We start from the raw sequence: 21,988 nt of genomic DNA, 5'->3' as shown, positions 1-21,988 counted from the left end.
GGTGGGGGGAGGGAGGGAGGTGGGGGGAGGGAGGGAGAGACTGGTTGTAATTCCTCCTCATGACCACAAGATGGCACCATTGCCCAGAGTCTTTACTCTGAAAAGCAAATCAGGCAAGCAAAATCTAAGGCTGCTTTGGGATTCCGGGCTTCCCTCCCTCCCTCTCTTTCCGTCCGTCTATCTGTTTTAGTCTTTCTTCTTCCTCCACTCCCCCTCCCTCTGCCCCACCCCCCTTCTTCAATACAGACTTACTGAGCTTCTGGTGGCGTTGGGCAATATGATAGCAGAGGCCCTTTTGTGACGCTCAGAGCAACAAAGATTCCTGAGACTGATGTTTGTCTACAGAAAGTGCAGTGGTTGGCTCATGGGGTACGACTGGAAAGGCTCAGTCCACCTGCTTTTTCTTCTCTTTGGACCCTGCTGGTACTGCCCTGGCCCTTGGCAGCTTCAGGGACAATCTGTTCTCTCACCCTTCCTCTTACCACGTTCGCCCCACCTCCCAGCACGCACATCTTGGAAGCTTTTGCCCTGAGATCCGGTTCTAGGGGGTCATCGGAATGACTCTAGAGAAACTATAAACACGTACAAAATGTCTCCTGGTCTCCTTTGTATTTTAGCCTGAGGAAAAAGCAGCCAGTGGCTTGGGGATGGTGGGTGGAGCTTGCAGTATTTTTCTAAGATTTTTGTAGTTGGGGAATAAATCTCCAGGGATGGGCAGGGCTGCAGGCTAATTCCAGTACAGCAGGATCAGGGCTATGAAAACATGCACACAAAGGAAACTTCAAAGCTCTTCCTCGAATCTGAATGGGAAGGGGCCTGCGGAAGGTCCTGTTAACTTTGCACCAAACGACCTCTTGCTTTCAGATGGCCCTGCAGCTCTGCACACACTTCTGGTCCCACCCTCTCAGTGGGGTCAGGATTCAACAGGGTCCTGAAGGCAAAGAAGAAGGCAGAGCCCAGAAGTTGGGGTCTGGGTCTAACTGTTCTCTGGCCTGAAGAGCTGAGGCTGATTTCCTCTTTGCAAACTGAGCCCAATCACCGAAGGAACTCTCCCCACTTCAGTCCCGGCCTCTTCCCCAACCCTGGTCAAACCCCAACGCAGCTACTTTGCAGGGAGTGGTGAGAATTACTACTGCTGGAAGGTCACTTAAGGTAATAATCAGAACACTCATTAATTTCTGAGGCCTAAGTGACTCATTTATCTCTGATATGCACAGGGATCAAAGGAGGGCATTTATGGCTTAGGAACAAGCTTCCCATACTTTCCCCTGCTATAGTAAATAATAAAGAGCTCCCAAGCCTGCCTTCTTCGCCCATCTCTTCCTGGAGGGTTTTCTGTCTTTACTGTCCCTGTACAAAACCAACCCACCTCTGCCTTCTCTCCACTCCTCCCTCTTTAAGAACCCTGGCAGGTCAAGCTGCTCTCTGCCCAGCTCGGAGAGTCTTGGTTGCAGCTGTGCAGTGGAGTGAGTGGTGCTGATCCCTCCGTCCCAGGGGAGGGCACCAGGCCCCTGACCTCCGGCAGCCCCAGGGTGGGCATCAGGAGGGCTCTCCCTGGAAATTTGCTATCTTTACTTTGCCTGGGTATGTACATCTGTGCCATCAGTCTGCCTGGGTCAGCTGGAAACCTGGCCCTGTCACCTATTAGCTGTGTCACCTTGGGTGAGTTCCTTAACCTTTTTCAGCCTCAGTTTCCCAATCTTTGAAATAGGGATAATAATAGCATCTAAGACTGGTTTATGAAGATTTCCTAAGACAAAATATGTGAAATGTTTACTTAGCACAGAGCCTGATACAAAATAACATCAGCTACATTTGTCAGTGCCTCAAAACTCTTAATTTCCAAAAACTTGTAGCTGCAGTGCAAACTGAGTCTTTCACGTTCTGATGTGGCCTCTAAGAGATGCTGAGGTGAGGATGCATGTTGCCCCCACCCCCAGGACCCTGGACCACCACCGTAACAGAAATCAGATGGTGTGTGTGTACGTGTGTGTGGTGGCGGGTCCTCAGCCTCAAGGAGGCTGTGAGATGGGCCCAGGTCAGTTTCTCAACCTCGGCATTACTGACCTTTTGGACCAGGTAATCCCCTTGTTGTGAGGCCTGATCCTGTGCATTTCAGAACATTTAGCACCATCTTTGGCCTCTACTTACTAGGTGCCAGTAGCAGCCTTCTGGTCACAACAATCAAAAATGTCTCTAGACATCACCACATGTCCTTTGGGGGGCAAAACTGCTCTTGGTTGAGAACCACTGGTGTAGGCAGACGGGGAAGTGTGAGGGTCTCTCCGCAGGTGCCTGGCTGAGCTAAGGGGAGAAGGCAAGAATGAACGTGGTCAGAGAGGATATCCTCCTGCCCCAGGCAGGCCTCAGGCAGACCCTCAGGACTGAGTACAGAGGTTGACCTCAGAAGGTAAACCCCCGTGGTTTTCCCTAGTAAGGATGTAGCCTGGCTTCCTCAGGAGGCCATGCCCAGCTTGGATGTGGACCTCTGCATTCCCTGTAGCCAGAACTCAAATACATAACTCTGTCCAGCCCCAGGAGCCCTGGCCAAGAAACAGTGCCCCAGTGGCACAGAATGATCACCGAATGGACAATTCTTACCTCAGGACAGAATGCACAGCCAGGCTGCCCAGGTGCGAATTCCTACGCTGCTACTACTTGCTGTGTGACCTTGAGCAAATTGCTTAACCTCTCTGTGCCTTAGGATTCTTATCTGTAAAATGAAGACAACAATAGCATTGACCTCATAGGGTTGTTATAAGGATTAAATGACTTAATGTACTTAGAACAGAGCCTAGCACACAGCAAGCACTAAGTGTTTGCTAAATAAGCCAAAATCTGAAAAGAAGCTGCTACAGACCAGGAGATGCAGCTTCTGTAAGTCAGAGTTTGCCCCTGCTATGACCTCAGGTCCAGCAGTTGTGTTTCTGGGGGCCCCTGGCCACCTGTGCTGGGGTGTGGGGTTGAGACTCCCTGGGGCAGCTGCCCTGCTGAGGTGGTTGTTCTTAAGGAAAGTTCACGTGACCAGAGAGCAAACTCAATGCAAAGGGCTCCAGAACTTCTTAGCTGATAGCCCCTGGGGATTCCTTTGATTAGAGAGTATCGGGAGGAAAAACTTTTTTCTCTACCAATTTAGGTTCGGGGGTTGGAGGTAGGGGCTAGATTAGCGGGAGAAAAGACAAAGTTTGTGCACACACTGAGTGCAGGAGCACTGTGTAATGAGTAACTCACTGAGTAACCAGAAGCAAAGGTTCGTATACCAACTTAACAAAGGCGGGCGGGGGAGGGGGAGGGGGAGGGCTTCAAAGGATGGAAGGCTCTGATGAGGCTTGTTTACACAATTTCTTTGGGAATGTCCTGGTGCCCAAGGTCGGTGCCTCCCTGACTGGAGAGCAGCTGGAGGGTGGAGGTGGGGCGGTGGCTGCTGATTCTCCACGCTCTGTGCCAGGCAGATAAGGAAAGTTCAGAGGAGAGTTCTGCATCTGCTGCTGGGCTATTGGTCCCATCAAGGGAAGCACCTGTGGAAGGAAGGAACGGGGTGAGTGGCTGTGACCTTTGGGAGCCCTAATATTTCTGCTGTCAGAGGAGGCAAAACCCCAGCCAGGAAACCCCCAAACCCATAGCAGGAAAAGCCACACAGTGTTGCCAAGGGCTTTGTGTTAGTTATCTATCACTGTGTAACAAATTACCCCAAACTTCAGAACTTAAATGATAAACATTTATCATCTCTAACAGTCTAAGAGTCAGGAATTTGGAAGCACCTGAGCTGGGTTGTTCTGGCTCAAGGTCTCAAGATGTTGAACGGGGCTGCTGTCATCTGAAGGCTTGACTGGAGCTGGGGGTCCACATGCAAGATGGCTCCTCTCATGGCTGTTGGCAGGAGGCCTCGGTTCCGTACCACATGGACCTCTGATAGGGCTGCTTGTGTGTCCTGACAACATGGCAGCTGGCTTCTTCCAGAGTGAGCAGTCCAAGACAGAAACTAATGCAGAAGTCATAGTGTCTTTTATTGAGCTAGCCTCAAAGGCATATGCCATCAATCTGCTGTATTCTGTTGGTCATACCGATCAATCCTGACACAATGTGGGAGGATACTGCACAAGACCATGAAAACCAGGAGGTGGGGCTCACTGGGCACCATCTGAGAGGCTGAATACCAGGGCTTTCAGGTCTCCCTCTGAGAAGAACATTCACCTGGGCATTGGCCCAGATGACAGCCCGGTCAGGCATATCCTTTACAGAAGCCGCTAAGACTGAAAACCCAATGCACTATGTGGGATTTGGTGCCGCTACCCACCACCTCAGTCTGCTTCCCCACCGAACAGTACACCCACTCGGAACTGGGTGAGCCACCCCCTCGGTGGAGTGAAGGCTGGATGCAAGGCACTGGGTGGGAGAAACCCTGAGCTTGTGGGCCCCTCTCTAAGTTGAGACTGGGAAACAAAACCTTCACACTCACACACACACACACACACCATAACAGTAGGGGAACATGCAATTATAAAAGGTTGGTCCAAGATTTCAGAGGAGGGGGATCTGGCAGGACCGGGGCAGTTCTGCAGGCTTCAGGGAGGAGATAGAACATGAGCGAAGTCCTAGCACCCAAGGCTCTTCCGGAGCCCCAAATCCAGACATGATGAACTGCTGACAGCTCCCTCTGTGTCCTGCTGTTTCATGCCTCCCAGCTATTGCAATAGAATACCTTTCCCCCATTATTCCCCTTCTTGTTACCTCTAATTTACCCTTTCAGACTCAGCTCAAGGAGGACCACCTCCAAGAAGCCTCCCATGTGATAAAGCTTCCCACCTCTGTGGTCTCAAAGCTCCCTCGCCCCTCACAAATCCCTACCATGCTTGACCACACTCACCGCTTGCTCCCCCCTAGACTCGACTCTCCTTGAGGGCAGGGGACAATGCCAGATTCAATGGGGGCTGCCACGTGCCTTGTGCACACTCAGCACTGAATATATGTTTCTAAGGAAAGGACGGAGGGGAGGAGGAAGAGAGAGAAGGATGGATTCGGGAGACAGCAAATAACTCATCGTCTCTCTTTCTCCCCCTCACTCCCCAAGAGTGGGGCTTCGAACGGAAACAGAGCTGCTGGCCAGAACCGCTCACCTCTGTCCTCCACACCCCAAGCAAAAAAGCTGGACATCATATAACACTCTGTCTGAGAAAGTTTTTGGTACTGAAAGCACATAAAAAAGGAGGGCTCAGGGGCTGGAGGAGTACTTGTTCCCAGGATATCCTGACTTTGCTGGAGGAACTCGAGGCTAGTAACAGGTTGAAAATACCCCACGGTGACGATCTCTGTGGGAAAATCTCGTGATCCAACAGGTTTCCTGAGAGCAGTCAGCGGTGCTGGGAGGAGGCTGAAAGTCTGTGGATAAAAGCAACTCAAGGCCAAGCTATGGAGTGACCCCAGCAGGAGATCAGTGGGAGGGAATCACAGGGACTGCAGAACTGCTCTGTCACCTCTGGGCACACATCAGGCCTCTGGTTATTCACAGAGTTCTCTTTCCACAGGCATCAGGTTAATATTTTAAACATTAACTGATGTTTTGTTTTGCTTTGGTTTTCTGTTTGCTGAGAACTTCTTTGCTCAGGATCAATTAGCCACATGCACGCCATCTTTATTAGCATATGCAGGGCTCACTTTTATTTTACTTTATTTTTTTGACCCCTTCACCCCATCCCCAATCTCATTTTTCTCCTCTTACGTCCTTGTGATTCTTTGTGTCTGGCCAATCTATATTTCTATTTGCATCTAGGCCCAATATTGGTATTATTTTGTGCATATTTTTAAAAATATGCTTAAGTAGTCTTTGGTAAACATGTCATTCTTTTATCGCTTTTTTCTAGTCAAGACTATGAGATTTTTGAGATGGCTCCAAGTTAATATAAGTAAATATGGAGCAGAGCATTCCTTTCATCTGCTGAATGGTACTCAGCATTTTCATATAACCTTTTATTTATCTACTTTACTATGAATAAACTTCTAGGTGTTTCCAAATCTTCATTATTACAAACAATTCTACGAGAACAAATCCACACGTTTCTTTGGGGGCCTGGGCAAGAAGGTCCCTGGGCTCAGCGTCCCCAAGTACTGGGTTGTAGGACTGGCCCATATTCCATTTCACTTAACACTTTCAATCTGCTTCCCAGAAAGATTAGTTAACATTCCTATGAGATATTCTGCTTTCCTCCACCTTTGGTGGCACTTGATATCATCCAACTTTTTAATATTTGCCAATCTGATATGTCTAAGACCCATATCTCCTGCTTAACCAAATTTCCCCCCTGGTTTCCTTCCCATCCTGTTCTGCTATTCCCCCCTTTTTTTTTTTTTGTTCCCCCTTTTAAAGTCTCAGGTTGTTCTTTCTCACTCCCTCAGGGAAGGGATGTGATATGAAGCACTGCCCCGGAGTGGATGGAGGAGGGAGAAGTGTCTCCTTCTGGCTTTTGAGTTTCAAAATCTTCCACTCTTGGAGGACCAAAAAGGTTTCAGAGCACAGAAAAAAGATTTGGGAGAAAAACATCATGAAAAGGAGGGGAAAGTCAAGCACCCACTTTGGCCCAGCCCGACCTGACCCGTGATGGCTGGGCCCAGTGGAGGAGAGTGAAGGCCCAGAAGGAAGGAAAGGAAAGTTCCTATGGGTTGCAAACCAGAGGCTGATGTTGAGGCTGGAGCATAGATACAGGAAGTGGGCTTTAAGGGCACCAGGGAGTGGTGAGGTCTGTGGTTCCCTGGACAGCACCTTCCTGTAACACTTCTCAATTCGGCTGGTTGTTACACGGTGGAGGTCTGGGCTAGTGTTACCAGGTATTTCCATTTTTCCAAAAGAATACAAAATCAGAATTTTTATGTGGAAGGTCTCCTTCAAAAAAAAGAAAAAAGAAAGTCACTATGGCAAATTTCAAAACATATGTAAAATTAGGCAAACTAGTATAATGAACTTCCTTGTACCCATGACTAAGTTTCAACAATTGTCAACTCACGGCTAATTTCGTTTCTTCTATAACCCCTCCCTTTCCCAGTCCTGAATGATTTTGAAGTAAATCCCAGACCCATCGTTTTCTTTGTAAAGGTAAGAACTCATGTTTTTTTAAACCATAACACAATATCATCACTAAATAAACTCCAATAACTTCCAATCAATTAGCCTGTCAGTGTTAAAATTTACAGTTTTCTCGTGGTGGTCATAAGTGTTTTATTTTATATTATTTTATTTTTATAGTTTGTTTGAAATAGGACCCAAAGTCCACACTGTGCAAGTGATTGATGTTTTTAAGTTCCCTTTCATCTCTAGGTTTGCTCCCCACCTTCTTGACTCTTGCGATGTATCTGTTAATGAAGCCAGGTCCTTTATCGTGTAGAGGGTTCCACAGTCTGGATTTTGTTGGTGTCATTTAACATACTTCCTCTGTCTTCTGCATTTCCTGTAAATTCGTAGCTGGATCTAAAAGCCAAAACTCTCATTTAAAAAGATGTTCATAATCTTTTCAAAAGAATCTTTAAATACTGTCTGAGCCAGATAAAAACCTCCTGGACTGGATCTAGACTGTTTGCTACCCCCGTCTTAGATGTTAGTGGATCATGGGCAAGAGGGTTTGGGGACCTGTGTCCTGAGCAGAGCCCCAGGGAGAGGGCAAAATCCTGAATGAACATGTAGGATCTGAGAACAGGGGGCCTGTGCCTCATTGTCCACATAGAATCCCATTCAGAGAGGTGCCAAGACCCCACAGAAGGGAGGGGGTGTGCAGTGTGTCAAGGCAGACAGAGCCTGGCATGGCCTGGCAGGGTGACCTGCAGGCACTCAAGAGCAGCACAGCAGTGGAGGGGCGCCCAGTCCCCAGGGACCCTGCGTCCCCATAGCAACCAAGGAGCACCTGCTGTGCCATCCTCATGCCACAGGAAGTCCTCCAGAACTAGACACCCGGAGGAAAAGGGGGCGGACCGCATGTGGCTGGGATGAATCGGGACACCTTGATGGTCTGGGAGACTATACTAGAAGTTGAGCTGCGTCAAGGAAAACAGAGAAGCTTCTGTTTCTTTTTCACTTGAGTTGGTGGACTGAGGTTTGTACCCACTACAAGGGGAGCCTCCAGGGACCCCTGACAGCACACCTTAGAGCCGAGGCATTTGGGGTCAGTGGCTCCCTCTCCGTGGGAGAACCGGATTGAGGAGATGAGGGGCCCTCAAATGCCACTTGTGATTCTAGAAATCCTCCTTTCCCTTCTTTCTGTTTGATTTTGATAGAAATAGTCATCTAACTTACCAGGTTTTTTCTTTTAAAAAAACCTTTGAGTGTACCTCATAATTTACTAATGGATTCTGTTTTTCGATCTGAACTGGGGTGCTTTGTATACAGTAAAAGAATTTTGACTGTATTCATTTACTATCATGTTTAGTCATTTCCTGGGTTCATATTTTATTTTAATTTTTATATTTCCTTATCTCTTTTCCTTATTTGTATCTTGCAAGTAAGTATGTGTGGTAAGTCATATTTTTTTTTTAGCAGTAATGGGCAATTAACTTAAAACAAACAATAAACATTTTCTTTTCTACATTTGGTCCTAACTAACAACAATCAGAACTTTTAACTCTCTTCTATGAGAAAAATTTTTTTTTGCTTTTCACTGCCTACCAAATAAAAGGAAAAAGTATTCAAAAGAATGAAAAGATCATCATATAATGGAAAAGACATGTTTAATAATAAAATATTAAGAACATTGAATATATATGACCCTAAAATACAGTTATAAAATGCAGAAAGCAAATATGGGCATAAATACAAGAAAATTTCATTTTAGAAAAACAATTATAGTAAGAGATTTTACTGTCCTATCCTCAGTGAGGCTTGAATTCAACTGCATAATAATAGAAATGCAGGTATGGCAGATTAATCAAATGGAGTATTTTTCCTAAGTAAGGTAAAGTCTGGCAGGCCTCCAGGGCCAGTGCAGAGGTTGTGGAAGTTATCAAGTGTTCCGGCTCCTCCTAACTTCAGGCTCTCCTACAGTGTGCTGTTCTTGACCTTGAAGTGTAGCAGAAAATACCACCCCAAAATATGCCAGAGAGATCCACCCCTCACTCTTTATCTCCTCTTTGACTTCTTTGCTTGTCTACTGTTGGACCTGCCTCACTGTGCGTGTGACACATTATTTCTCCACCTCTCTGGCCTGTCGTACCAGCTATTCTCTTAACTATTCCCCCTCTATTTCAGCAACACACTCCTAGGCTACTTGAGTGGTGCCCTTCCCAGCTCAGCCTGGAACCAGAGTCCCCCTGCTAATACAGTTTTAGATATTCCTCAACTCTCACTTTAGTTCCTGAGACTGTCCCAGCCCCTGAGAAAAAAATCTCTTAGAGATAGAATTAATGGATATCTTGTACTATGTATAATTTCCAACTGTCCATGGCAATTGCCCATATGGTGTCATACATCACATGCTAGACCACAGACATAATCTCTACTAGTTCAAAAAGAACAGAAATGAAATGTGCTATGTTCTCTGGCCAAAATAGAATGAAATATAAAGTAACAACCAAAACAAATAAAAATAAACCAACTACTTGGAAAAGTAAAAATACTTACTGAGTCAAAAGTTGAATTGGAAAGGAAATAAAGAACACAAAAGGAGTTTATTCAGAAAACAATGCTGGTTAAAACATGCCACAGTAATCTCTGTGGAATGTAGTCAAAGCAGTACTTTTAGGAAATTTTATGATTTAAAATTTTCTCTTTTTTGGTGGTTGATAAAAGGGAATATTTTAGAAAGAATTCAGTTTACAATATGAGAAAAGGAAGGAAAAGACAAGCCAGACTAAAGAGGAAGAAGAAAATATGACCATAAAAGCAGAAGGAGATCATTTTGAAAGTAAAAAATAATTTCTCTGGACTCAGTAAATAAAACCAAAAGCTAAGTATTTGAAAAGTAAAGGCATTTCAATAAAATCTGAATTGAGAAAGGAGATACCAACCACTATATAAAATTTAAAAATAAGAATAGAACACAAAAGCATTTGCTAATAAGATTTGAACATATGAATGAAAAGAACAATTTTTTTTTTCTTTACAATATGGAAGTCCATACTTAACCTAGTAAATATTAAACCAATAACTTGTGAGGGAGAAGGAAATTTGGAAAGCTACTCAACCAGAAGTGTCCAGGTATATAGATATAGATCTATTATATATATATATATATATATATACACACACACATATATATATGTGTGTATATATGTATATATATATATATACACACACACACACATATATATACATACACACACACACACACATACATGGCAAGTGTTCTGTTGCTGCCTAACAAATTACCACAAATCCAGCGGCTTAAAATAATACATATTTATTATCTTACAGTTTCCCTGGCTCAGGAGTCCAGGTACAGCTTAGCTGGGTTCCTGGCTCAGAGTTTCACAGGTGGTAATCAAGGTGCTAACTGTACAGTGTTCTCATCTGGTGCCTTGATGGGAAAAATCTGCTTCCAAGCTCATTGGCTGTTGGCAGAATCCATTTCCTTATGGCTGTTTGCCTAAGGCCCCAGCTTCTTACTAACTGTTGGCTATCCTCAGGTCCTAAGGCCACCTGTAGCTCCTTGCCATGTGACCCTCTCCACAGGCAGTTCACAACATGGCATTATGCTTCCTCAAGGTCAACAGGAGAATCTCTCCAGTCAGTCAGTCTGTCTGTCTGTCTAGCTAGCTAGCTAGCTATATCTATCATATGTAATTAAGGAGTGACACCCCATCACCTTTGCCATGATACACTAGTTAGAAGCAAGTCACAAGGTTCCACTTACATCTAACGGGAGGGGATTATTATATAGGAGTGTTATTTATTGGAGGTCACCTTAGGGTGTGTCCACCACAATATGGGTGAATACTAAACCCTCCCAATCTTTCCCAGACTAATTACCTCCCGTGAAAAATGGAAATCAAGGAGTTCTAGCCCTTTAAGACAGGACTGAAGCTCCAAAAGAGGCATGTGCTACAGGCAATATAAGCCTTTGAGAACAGAGCCTGGGGCTCTCACCCTTGTGTACTTTAATACCTATTGCAACATCCCAATCTACAGCTCAGCTGGTGACTCCAACCTCTGCCCTCCACTTCTTCTCTCTGGGTTCAAACCCAGCTACTGTACTGTCAATCCTTGGCTTCACTTCTTGGCTTTACAAGCAGCTGCCCCAATGGAGTCTTGTTCTCCATGGCTGCCATGTTCTCCTGCTAAGCAATGCATACAGCTTTAGGGGTCTAGTGACATTCTAGGCCCTCACCCCTTGGTTTCCTCTCCTGTCCTATAACCTGTCTTATCCACTAAGTATTGCAAATACTCTGATCCACATGCTGAAGGGCCTGAGATTGATGCTGTGAAGAAAAGAGCTTGTGGGTTACAATTTACAAAGTCTTGCCTGGCAAAGTCTCTCTAGGGATGGACTGAACCAGAATTGGAAGGCCCTGGGGCTGACTTTGTTAGTGATGACAAAGGTCAAATGTATTTCTTGGTCTGTTTTTATTAGGATGGTCAGAGAGGAGCTGATGAATAGACTTGGTCTTTACTTAAAGCAGCTCTGCTATTCCATACATTGTTTCTGAACCTTGAAAAGTGTGACCTATTGCATAGTTCATTCCAAGATGTGAAGATACACAGGGCTTGATCCTGAAATCTAATAAAGGTAATGTACAAACAAAGAATACAATAGGCCACGTATTCACAATGGGGTGACAGCTCCATGCATTCCAATGGAGCAATTTGGTTCTTGAAGGGGCTAAAGAATCTTACTCTTTTTTATGTAGGAAGTGCAGATATACAAACAGTACAAACACAGATAGTGTATCTGTGGAATTAAAATTACATGGGGGACAACTAAGGAAAAAAATTCTTATTAGGGGGACAATAGTGATAAAAAGAGTAAGAAGCACGGTCTAGGGAATCTTCACCTATAGATCAAAGCCACCCACAAATCTCACATTAAAATATACATAAATTTCATTAATATTTATTTATGGCCAAAGAGGCTTTATCCCAAGAATGACTGAAGGGTTTGACACAAAGGCAACTATTATTAATAATAACAATAAAATATCATCCAATTCACTAGATTAAATAATGAAAATGTGATGATTTCAACAGATGCTGAAACAGCACTTGATAAAATTCAATAGACACTTTTCATTTTAAAAAAGAGGAATAGAAATATATTACAATAACATAATACGGAGCTATTTAAAACAGAGCTGGTTTTATCTTTAATGCAAAGCAGACATTGTTATTAAAAATAGTAGCAAAACAGGAAGCCCTATGAGTCCCACCTTCACCCCAGCCACCTAAAATGATCGTCTGGCCACTGTAGCCATGCGGAAGCTTTATATGAATTAATAAAACAGTTAAGTGGATGAATATAAGATGCAGTGTATATTCAAAACACAGCTTAATTCCTTTGAACTGATTAGAAATATTAATTAAAAATGAGATCCTATTCACAATAATAACAAAGAAGAAAATACCGAATTTAGAATTTCAGTCATATTCAGTATGATCTAATTCATGTTTTCAAAAATCATGTATGTTTCATGTGTTTATAAATGTATGTAAGTGAATAATAGAGAGAGGCCTGAAGTCTGAGACAAGTGCACTTCCCAAGAGAGGGGAAGAGGATGGAGAGAGTAAGGAGGAGCTTTCTGCTTCCTTTGAATTTCTTCCATTGATAATGTATTAACACAGAACTTTTATAATCTTAAAACTTTACAAAACAGCATTTATGACCTCATTTTGTCAAATTACAGAAACATTTATGTACACTTAGAAAATGTCTCAAAAGATGATTACACAAATTTTATAGTAGTTATGTATAGATGGTGGGATTTTAGGTGATTTTCACTGTGATTTTTCTTTTTAGTATTGCTTAATATTTAACAATGAGAATGTGCTATTTTTATAACAAAAAGTCATGAAGATATCTTCATTTTGAAAGCAAACAAAGAGAATCTAAGGAGTGCTATTCATGACATAAACAAGGACACTTTTAAAACTAAGATAGCAGAAGAATATAAACAAATGGAAAAATAGATCATGTTCCTATTTACAATTTATAGTATATTCAGATATATATATAATACAGATAAATCTTCCCAAGCTATAAATAGATTCTATTATCAATTAGCATTTCAAGACCAGAAGCTTCCTGTAAAATATTTATTCCACTCTCCTCTTATGAAGCCAAATGAACAAAGCAAAAGAAATGAAAAATAGAGGGAGGAGGCCTCTGTTTTCAATGAGACAAGGAAGGACCAAACCTGTCAATGAAAAACCATGAGTAAACCTGCTGATTACTGTGGGATCAGAACCGGAAGAGGGAAGAGAGATGCCAGGTGCCTCCTTGGACCCACGGTAGGACCCATATCTTTCCAAAGGTCCACGGTGGAAGGTTGGCTGATGACATCTTTATTCCATCTTTGAGATGTGGTAGCACAGGCTGCCTCCAGAGACTGGGGAATGTCCTGTAGAGAGTGGGATTCATCCTGCAGAGTGGCAGGGGAGGTAGGGCTGCAGGAATCACCTTGCTGACCTTGCCTCCAGAGAGAGAGACAGGTGACAACAGTGCATGGGGTGATGCAAGGGGATGGCGCAAGTGAGGCAGGGACCACTGGATTGCACCACAGGAAGCTTATGAGTCTAAGTCACATGGCTTTCCAGAACACTAAAAGCTAAGAGGAGATGGTCCCCAAAGAAAAGGAAATAACTGAAAGGGTGTGTGAGACAATAAGACCTGTTAAAGTTTAAGGACTTTAATTCCCCCACCAACTTCTCTACTTGTCATACTATTATTCAGCCAGTAGTAGACCTCATTCAATGACAAGTAATAATCAAAAAGAAACCATAATGGGATTTACACATAGAAATTGTAGAGAAAGGGAATGTACACAAAAGCTGCTTAAAAAATAAATATCACAAGAAGAATTACCCAAGGAAACAGAAAAGATGTTCAGATAAATTTTCTATATTCTCAAAGAAATTTCAGATAACACTATCTTTCTAGAAAAAGACCCTAAAGAAAAGACATAAGAATTCAAAGAAGTGATTTTAAAAATGAAAGAAAAAGATAAAAAGCAAGCTAGTATATTCAAGATAAAAATGGAAGAGTAAACCTTGATAAAGATGGAATCTACGTTAGATGCAAAAGAAAATAGGATACAAATAACTGACTATAGTTTGAACTATAGTGGAAAGAATCTGGGAAATCACACAAAATGAACAGCAACAACGAAACCAAGATTTGTTAATGTTTCTAGAGAAAACTGCCATTGTTATAGAAGACCAATGGGATCCTTGGCATTTCTGAAGGAACATATGCGTTTCTGAAGAAGGAGAATACAAGGAATTAAATATAAATTATTTTCAAAAATAAAATTGAAGAAGAGAACTTTCTTAAAACAAAGATGACTTGAACCTACAAATCACAAAGGGCATATACATTCCAAGAAAAATTGATATAGACTCTTCAACGTCAGAATATATCCTACTGAAGTTATAAAACATCAAGGATAAAGAAAATCTCACATGGATAGTCAGATAGTTAATAAACCATATAAAGAGAGAAAAATCAAGTTTCTTCAGGCTTCTTCCCAATGCCAAAAGACAGAGGACCAACATCTAAAAAGGTCTGAAGGAAAGTAAATTCAAGGGTTGTGTACATGCCAAGTTATCCTTCAAGTATAAAGACAAACATTCTCAGGCATGCAAAACCTTAGGGAATAAAGCATCCAGGAGCCTTATCAAAAAACAACTTTTGAATGAAATCTATCCAACCAAGGAAGGAGTCAAAATAAATTCTAGAATAGAGAACCTAGGTGCATTAGTTTCCTAGGGCTGCCATAACAAAGCACCACAAATTGGATGGCTTAGAAAAATATTGTCTCACAGTTCTGGAGTCTAGAATTCTGAAATCAAGGTGAGGGCAAGTCCATGCTCCCTCTGAAGGAGCTAAGGAAGGATCCTTCCTTGCCTCTTCCAGCTTTTGTAGCCCCAGATGTTCTTTGGTTTGTGGCAGCATAACTCCAATCTTCACATGGTGGTCTCCCTATGTCTCTTTATATGGTCTTCCCTCTGTGCATATCTGTGTCCAAATTTCCCCTTTTATAAGAACACCAGTCATACTGGATTAGGGCCCACTCTAATAACGTCATTTTAACTTGATCACCCTTGTAAACACTATTTTCAAATAAGGCCATGCTGAGGTACTTGGGAATTAGGACTCCAACATACCTTTTTTGGGGAGAATACAATTGAACTTGTAACACTGAGGTAACATGAAGGGGTGAGCACTGAGTTCATTAAATACAGAGCTAAAACTAAACAACAGCAAGAAGTACAGTCAGAGAACAAAATGAAGTGAGCTAAACAGTAACAATGGAATATAATAAAAGTCAAGAGACAGAGTTGGGCATGGGATAAAATGTAAGAGTGGGTAATTCCTCATCATTCACAGCAGAAGATCAATAGATATTACTTAAAATTGAAAATTGTCTTTTTTTTTAAAGCATAGCAAATTCAATCTTCTAATGTTTTTCATTCTTTTTTTTAATTCTAAAAGACTCTTTTAAGAACTTGTGGTGAAGAAACAACCAATTTAGTCATTTCTAAGTTTTGCTTCAATTCTTCTAACATTATATTCAAGTAAAACAATATTAATTTTTTTTTCATCTAAAATGGTGTGCAGAGTATAATCCTATTTTTATAAAATTTTTTCAGTCATTCTATCTATTTATTCACATACCAATAGAGTCTCTAATGATGCTTTATAAATATTGGGAATGGTTGTCTCTGGGCAGTAGGATTCATAGTGAGTTGGTTTTTTTACTTTTTTTACTGTACTTTTCTATATTACTTGAATTTTTATAATAAATATGTTATTTTAAACAAAAACAATAAAATCATTGTTTCACATTATTTTCCAAAAAACTTTCTTGGTAGGCATTAGGGGTGGGGCTCCACTTCAGGTCCCAGGAGGTGGTGGGTCCAGAAGGCAGGATATAGGATCTCAGGGTCCTGTGACAGCTGACACAAGGTGACCAGGTTGTTAGGAGGCCCTTTCCCAACTGCGGGTCTGTTTTCGCAACCACTGTGGCAGAAAACTCCTCAACGGCAAATGCCACTACAGGCATTAAGGACTTTCCACAGTCAGACTCAGTCCCCAAAGAAGCCACATGGCTTTAAGTTCAGCAAAGTGAGTCAGGCCTGCCTTCTAATTTTTGACAAAGTCCAACATTTGCTTTATTGTGACATCAAAGAAGCCAACGCTCCCAGAAATCAACCCGGAGGCTGGCTCTGTTCTTCTGGACCCCCAAGCAAGAGAGCTGCCCCTGTGACTGTCCTGCGCTCACAGCTGTGTGACCAAGTTCCCCACTCCATCCTCCAAGCTGGACTTTTTCGACAGGAAGGGCATCTGGGAGCATAACAGTCGTCATCATTTTCATATTTTATTGTTCCTCTCCTTATACCTGGTTGTCACCAAATGTTCGACAGGAAAATTTTCTTTGATTACTTCTCTTCTTGTATTTTAATGGAGGTGGTGGAGCTTTCTGTGGATACAGCAGGCAGTCAGCTGAGGTTTTGTGAGGCTGAGCACATCACAAAAAAGTTGTGGGCTTCCAGCCTTACTTCCTGCAAGTTGGTGCTGGCCCTCACATTCGATCTTTCTAGCCTGCATAACACAGCTGGTGTCCCAACAGGAGACACCAGCTCAGGGGCAGCAGTGGGTGCAGGAACAAGCTTGGGAGCAGCGGCAGGGCAGTCTGCAGTAGGAACATGGTCCTGACCTAGGCCAGCGAGTCCTGTGGGGCCTGAGGCCCTAGGAGTGTTACCTAAACCTGAACACAGGCCGAGAGTGTGGCCCAGAGGACCTGCAGACTGGGCTCTGCCAAAGGGCTGGGGATCACATGCAACCGGTGTCTCCAAGGGACAGAACCACTGGACAGGTTGTCATAGTAACACAGTCATAGAGGGAGGGATAGGCCTTCAGGGAACACAGAGAAACACAGCAAGAGTCTGAGGGCAGCCCCTACCAGCGGTCTGGGGAAACTTCTTAGAAAATGTTGTCTGTACTCAATTTTTAAAACCAGAAAGATTATAACATTATTGATATTTGTTAAAACACACAGAAAATCAATGTATTTGAAATAAAATAATACTACAAGTCCCATGTTCTCTGTGTTCTGAATCTAAGTCTTAGGATTGTCTGTTGCAATTTGTTCATCTCCTCTTTGCTCTCTAGCTCATCTAAGACCGGTGCTGATTATTCAGAGAGGCCGAGTGTCTCAGAGCTTATTGCATTTAGACAAGGCAGCAGAGACCACCTTATCTCCCTCCCTGACCTTTGGATTACTTGCAGCTCCCTCACCACATTTTACCCTTTAGTTCTTTGATTCCTGATCAGCTTCTTGTGTGTCACTGTGCCTGGCAAGACTTTTTTCTTCTGATAGTTCTAATTTGAGCAGATGGCTTTTGCTCACTTAGCTGCATCTTCTCCATACCAAAGTTTATATCTCTAGAGAGCTCCCTCAGTTTATTAAAGATATGATTTTATTCATTCAGCGAAAGTAGGTTATGAACAAACAGCAAAGTGAATATGGTCCTTTCGCCACAGCCTTCCAGCTGCCTCTTACACTCCTGCCCACGATAGTGTTGAAAGAAGTCTGCCTCATCTGGTTTCAAATCTTGGGTGACTCTGTTTAGCCATATTCATGTGAGCCACTTCCTCAGCTCATTCACTCGTCAGCCTGCTCGAATTGGCTTCTGTCTCCTCTATGCCACTGATATATGCTCTTTCCAAGACCATCAGTGAACCTTACTCATGCTAAATACAATTGACGTGCTTCAACTGTCACTTCCCTAATCCATCCTCTCACATTTGAAACTACTTTCTCTCCATCTTTAAACTCCCTTGGCCATTGATTTCTCTCACATCCTTCTCTCTCTTGGTTCTTCTCACCAGCTTCCCAACCATTCCTCCCACACTTCAATGGGCTTCTCTTCCTCCTCTACCCATAAGCTTTCAGGGTTCCATTCTCCACGAGCAGGCTCTTTTATCCTCGTGTTTTAACTACCAAAAATCTCCCAACCCAGACCTCTCCAAAATTCCAATCGCATATATCCAACCCCTATAGGATGTCTTAATTTGCCCCAAATTAACACACCATGGTGCCTCCAAAGCTCTCTCTCTCTCTTCCTGGGTTACATTTCCTGTATCGCATTACATACATTTCTGCAGCCCAGAGAAACGTGCCCATGAATAGAACTGAAAACCATTCTGGGTCCCTAAAGCAGAAGTAACTCAGAGCCGCAGTTACTGTTTGATCAGAAATCATGGCCTCCAGGGATTCAGGAGGTACTGACCTCAGAGAGGAAGTTTCATTGCTCTTCCTCCTGTGTCTGTATTCCTTTTGACATCTTTATCTTCCCAAGTAGAAAATGGAGAGGAATAACTCTGCTTCTCCTTTGCACCAGTGATGTCAGCCTGGAGATGGGTATATGTGAAAACATGGTCTGGGGGCCTCAAGTGGATGAAAAGTGAGCTCAGTAGGATTTCCCCCAAAGCGCCAATGTTTCCCGAGAATACAAACCAGGCCAACTCATTTAGCTCTGAACTCTGGAGCTTTAATCTTTCAAGAACATACTTCCTTCCTGTATTTCTAGTAATTACTGTTTGACTTTTCTGGAAATCCCACGAGTTACCCTCTCTCTTCCAAAAGAATTGAATCACAAAAATAGAACCATGAGAAAAGTGAGTTTGACCCCTTTGCTCTTTGAAATGTGCTGGGTGGAAAGAGCCTGGGGGAATCGGGTGGGGGCGAGGGGTAGAGGTGAGGGGCGGGGAGAGTTCTTCTTTAACTGATTCTTCTATCTCAAGGAAAAATAAACTGAGGGAAAGAATTTTTTTAAAATGCTTTAAATTAGTCATCCACAGGAAAAGGATTCTGTGGGAAACAATTTATACTTGGACTATTCTAGTTTTAGAGAAGGCATTTTTAACCTGAGATCCATGAATGGGCTTTATCAGAATATACGATCCTCGAGAAACTGTGAGCTACATGTTTTTGTGTCTGTGCATTTTTCTAAGAGGGTTCATAGCTCTTATGAGATTCTCAAAGGGGTTCCTGATACCTCACCAAAGGTTAAGAACTGCTTACTTAGAGGTTAACTTAGTTGCATTGGTTATCTATTGGTATATAACAAATTACCCCAAAACTTAGCAGTGTTAATACAGCTGACATTTATTATCTCACAGGTTGAATGGGTAAGGAATTGAGCAGTGGTTTAGCCAAGTGACTTGGCTCAGGGTCTCTTGTGACATTGCAGTCAAGAAGTCAGCTGGGGTTGCTATCATCTGAAGGCTCGACTAGGGCTGGAGAATCTGCTTCCAAGATGGTTTGCTCACATGGCTGTTGGCAGAAGGCCTCAGCTCCTTGTTGGCTGTTGGCAGGAGGCCTCATTCCTTGCTACATGGACCTCTCCACTGGGCTGCTTGAGTGAGTATCCTCACAACATGGCAGTTGGCTTCGCCCAGAGTGAGTGACCAGGATAGAAAGCAAGGAGGAAGCCACAGTGCCTTTTATAACCTAGTCTCAGGAGTCAAACATTGTCACTCCTGCCACATGCTATCCTATAAGCAAGCCAGCCCACACTCAAGGGGAGGTAATTTGGCTTCACTTCTTGAAGGGAGAAGTATCAAAGAATTTGTGAATATATGTTTGAACTACCAAAATAGCTAAGAGGCCTTACTTGATAGTCTTGCTGAGGAGCAAATCCGTGCCCCCCTGTACAACCCTTCCCCTTCTTCTACCAGATCACTTTGCAGTGCTTGGGACTCCCCTCAGTTAGGGCTCCCCCATGACCTTGGACAAATTACTAAACTTTATGGTGTTGCAATTTTTTCATTGGTTACTGGGGATAATAATAGTACCTACTTCATAGGATTGTTCTATGACGATGAAGTGAAATGCTAGATTAATAGATGTTAAAAAATGTTAGTTATAATAATGGTGCCCCCCACTCAAATCTAGAGCTTTCCATTTCCATTACATAGAACTGTACACTTATGGATTATCAGTCTTCCAGATGGGGTAAGAAGTGATTGTCTTCTGAGAATTTATTTGTAGAGCAGGTGCTATAAGGCAGGGAGATACAAAAGAAGCTAAAATTAGACCCTGTCCTTGATAGGTCTAAAATCAAGTTGGGGAGAAAAGATATCTATACATGAAGCAGAGGAATGCTTTGGAAATCCATTGACACTCATCTCTGTTGAGAACAGGGGAGAGTCCCTGCTTTGAGTGTAATTTTGAAGGTTAATATTCAGGCCAGAGGGACTTCCCTGGTGGTCCAGTGGATAAGACTCTGCAGTCCCAATGCAGGGGGCCTAGGTTCTAGATGCTGCATGCCACAACTAAGAGTTCGCATGTCACAAATAAGAAGCTCGCATGCCACAATTGAGACCCAACGCAGCCAAAATCAATCAATAAATATTTTTTTAAATGATTTAAAAAAAAAAGATTCATGCCAGGGAATGAGCAAAACTTTAAGGAGCAATGGATGCTGAAGTTTGAAGGGGGACCACAGAAAGCTTTTTAGGGACCATAGCAGGCAAAAATAAAGGGGACAAGAGAAAGATTTATGAAGTCAAGATTTCACAAAGAAAGGAATGGACTTAAAGAAAAAGGAAAACCACAGGGGTTTCTCCGAGGGAAGAACTGGTTTGTGCTGTGGTAATCTCTGAAGGAGAGCTTTATTATATTTATCAATCTATTGATTGAAACAGAAAGATATCCTGTTAATCTTTTAAGGGCAAGGAACATGTCTGTAAGTTTCTGTAATCTAGCACAGTGTGGAGGATACTTTCCAAAAATACACACACTGAAAAACTACTTCTTTGACTAATTCAGAATTTAGATTAAAATGTTTGCTGGCGAGCATTCCACTGGGCTGGTTCTCTGCAGCCCAGCTTTTCTGTGTGTTTCTTATTGTGGGAGGGGCCAGACTTACAGGAGCTGCCTGATTCTACTGGGCACGTGCACATTTTCAGACCTCACAAGCAACCTCCAAGGCTGGAGGAGGGAAGAGAAGAGAGGGGTCTCGAGTCTAGTCTCAAAGGCCCATCTGCAGCGTGGAGGGCCCGGGAAGCAAGGATGATGGCGTGCAGACTCCTGAGGCCTGCAGTTACCACCTCTCGTGGCTATGGTCTGGCTTCTCCATTTTCTTGTGGTTGGGAACCGGCCTAAGATCATTTTCGTCTATAAGTAGCCCAAACAGTTTGAAGTGGGTGAGAGTCAGCTGCTCACTCACCACCTGGCTATTAAGTTATAATGAAAGTAAATCTCAGACCAAAATGTTCCCCCTATATAGACATTTTTTTTTTTGGCCACGCCATGTAGCATGCGGGATCTTATTTCCCTGACCAGGGATCGAACCCACACACCCTGCAGTGGAAGCGCGGAGTCTTAACCACTGGACCGCCAGGGAAGTCCCCCCTATATAGACATTTTGTTAAAATTAGTTATCTATTTTGTACATATTAGTGCATATATGTCAATCCCAATCTCCCAATTCATCCCACCACCACCACCCACCCCTGCTTTCCCCCCTTGGTGTCCATATGTTTGTTCTCCACATCTGTGTCTCTATTTCTGCCCTGCAAACTGGTTCAGCTGTAACATTTTTCTAGATTCCACATACATGCGTTAATAGACGATATTTGTTTTTCTCTTTCTGACTTACTTCACTCTGTATGACAGTCTCTAGGTCCATCCACGTATATAGACATTTTTTAAACAAATATTAACGAGCAATTAGGCACAGAACACTTCATGCAACTGGCTCCATAGGTTCCATGCAGTCCCAGCTCTTGTCCTTTTAAGGGATCCAACCACTACCTGGCATGAACAGTCCACTGGAGGCATAACCAACAAC

The 21,988-nt window shown here is 43.0% G+C and overlaps 1 long non-coding RNA gene across 1 annotated transcript in view; it reads right to left on the bottom strand.

Annotated features, from left to right (window-relative positions):
- Positions 1-3,292: 3,292 nt before the first annotated feature.
- The window catches only part of LOC137777515 (uncharacterized), a 54,780-nt gene continuing 36,084 nt past the window's right edge, over positions 3,293-21,988 (bottom strand). The window contains exons 3-5 of the long non-coding RNA XR_011076544.1: positions 7,323-7,459; positions 3,762-6,877; positions 3,293-3,518 (exon numbers count right to left, since the gene is read on the bottom strand). This is a non-coding gene — a long non-coding RNA (uncharacterized lncRNA). The remainder of the gene's footprint in view (positions 3,519-3,761; positions 6,878-7,322; positions 7,460-21,988) is intronic.

The sequence above is a fragment of the Eschrichtius robustus genome, chromosome 15 (genome assembly GCF_028021215.1).
Source record: "Eschrichtius robustus isolate mEscRob2 chromosome 15, mEscRob2.pri, whole genome shotgun sequence".
Lineage (NCBI taxonomy): Eukaryota > Metazoa > Chordata > Mammalia > Artiodactyla > Eschrichtiidae > Eschrichtius > Eschrichtius robustus.
Note: the sequence above shows the minus strand (reverse complement) of the source record. Positions and strands in the feature narration are given on the sequence as shown.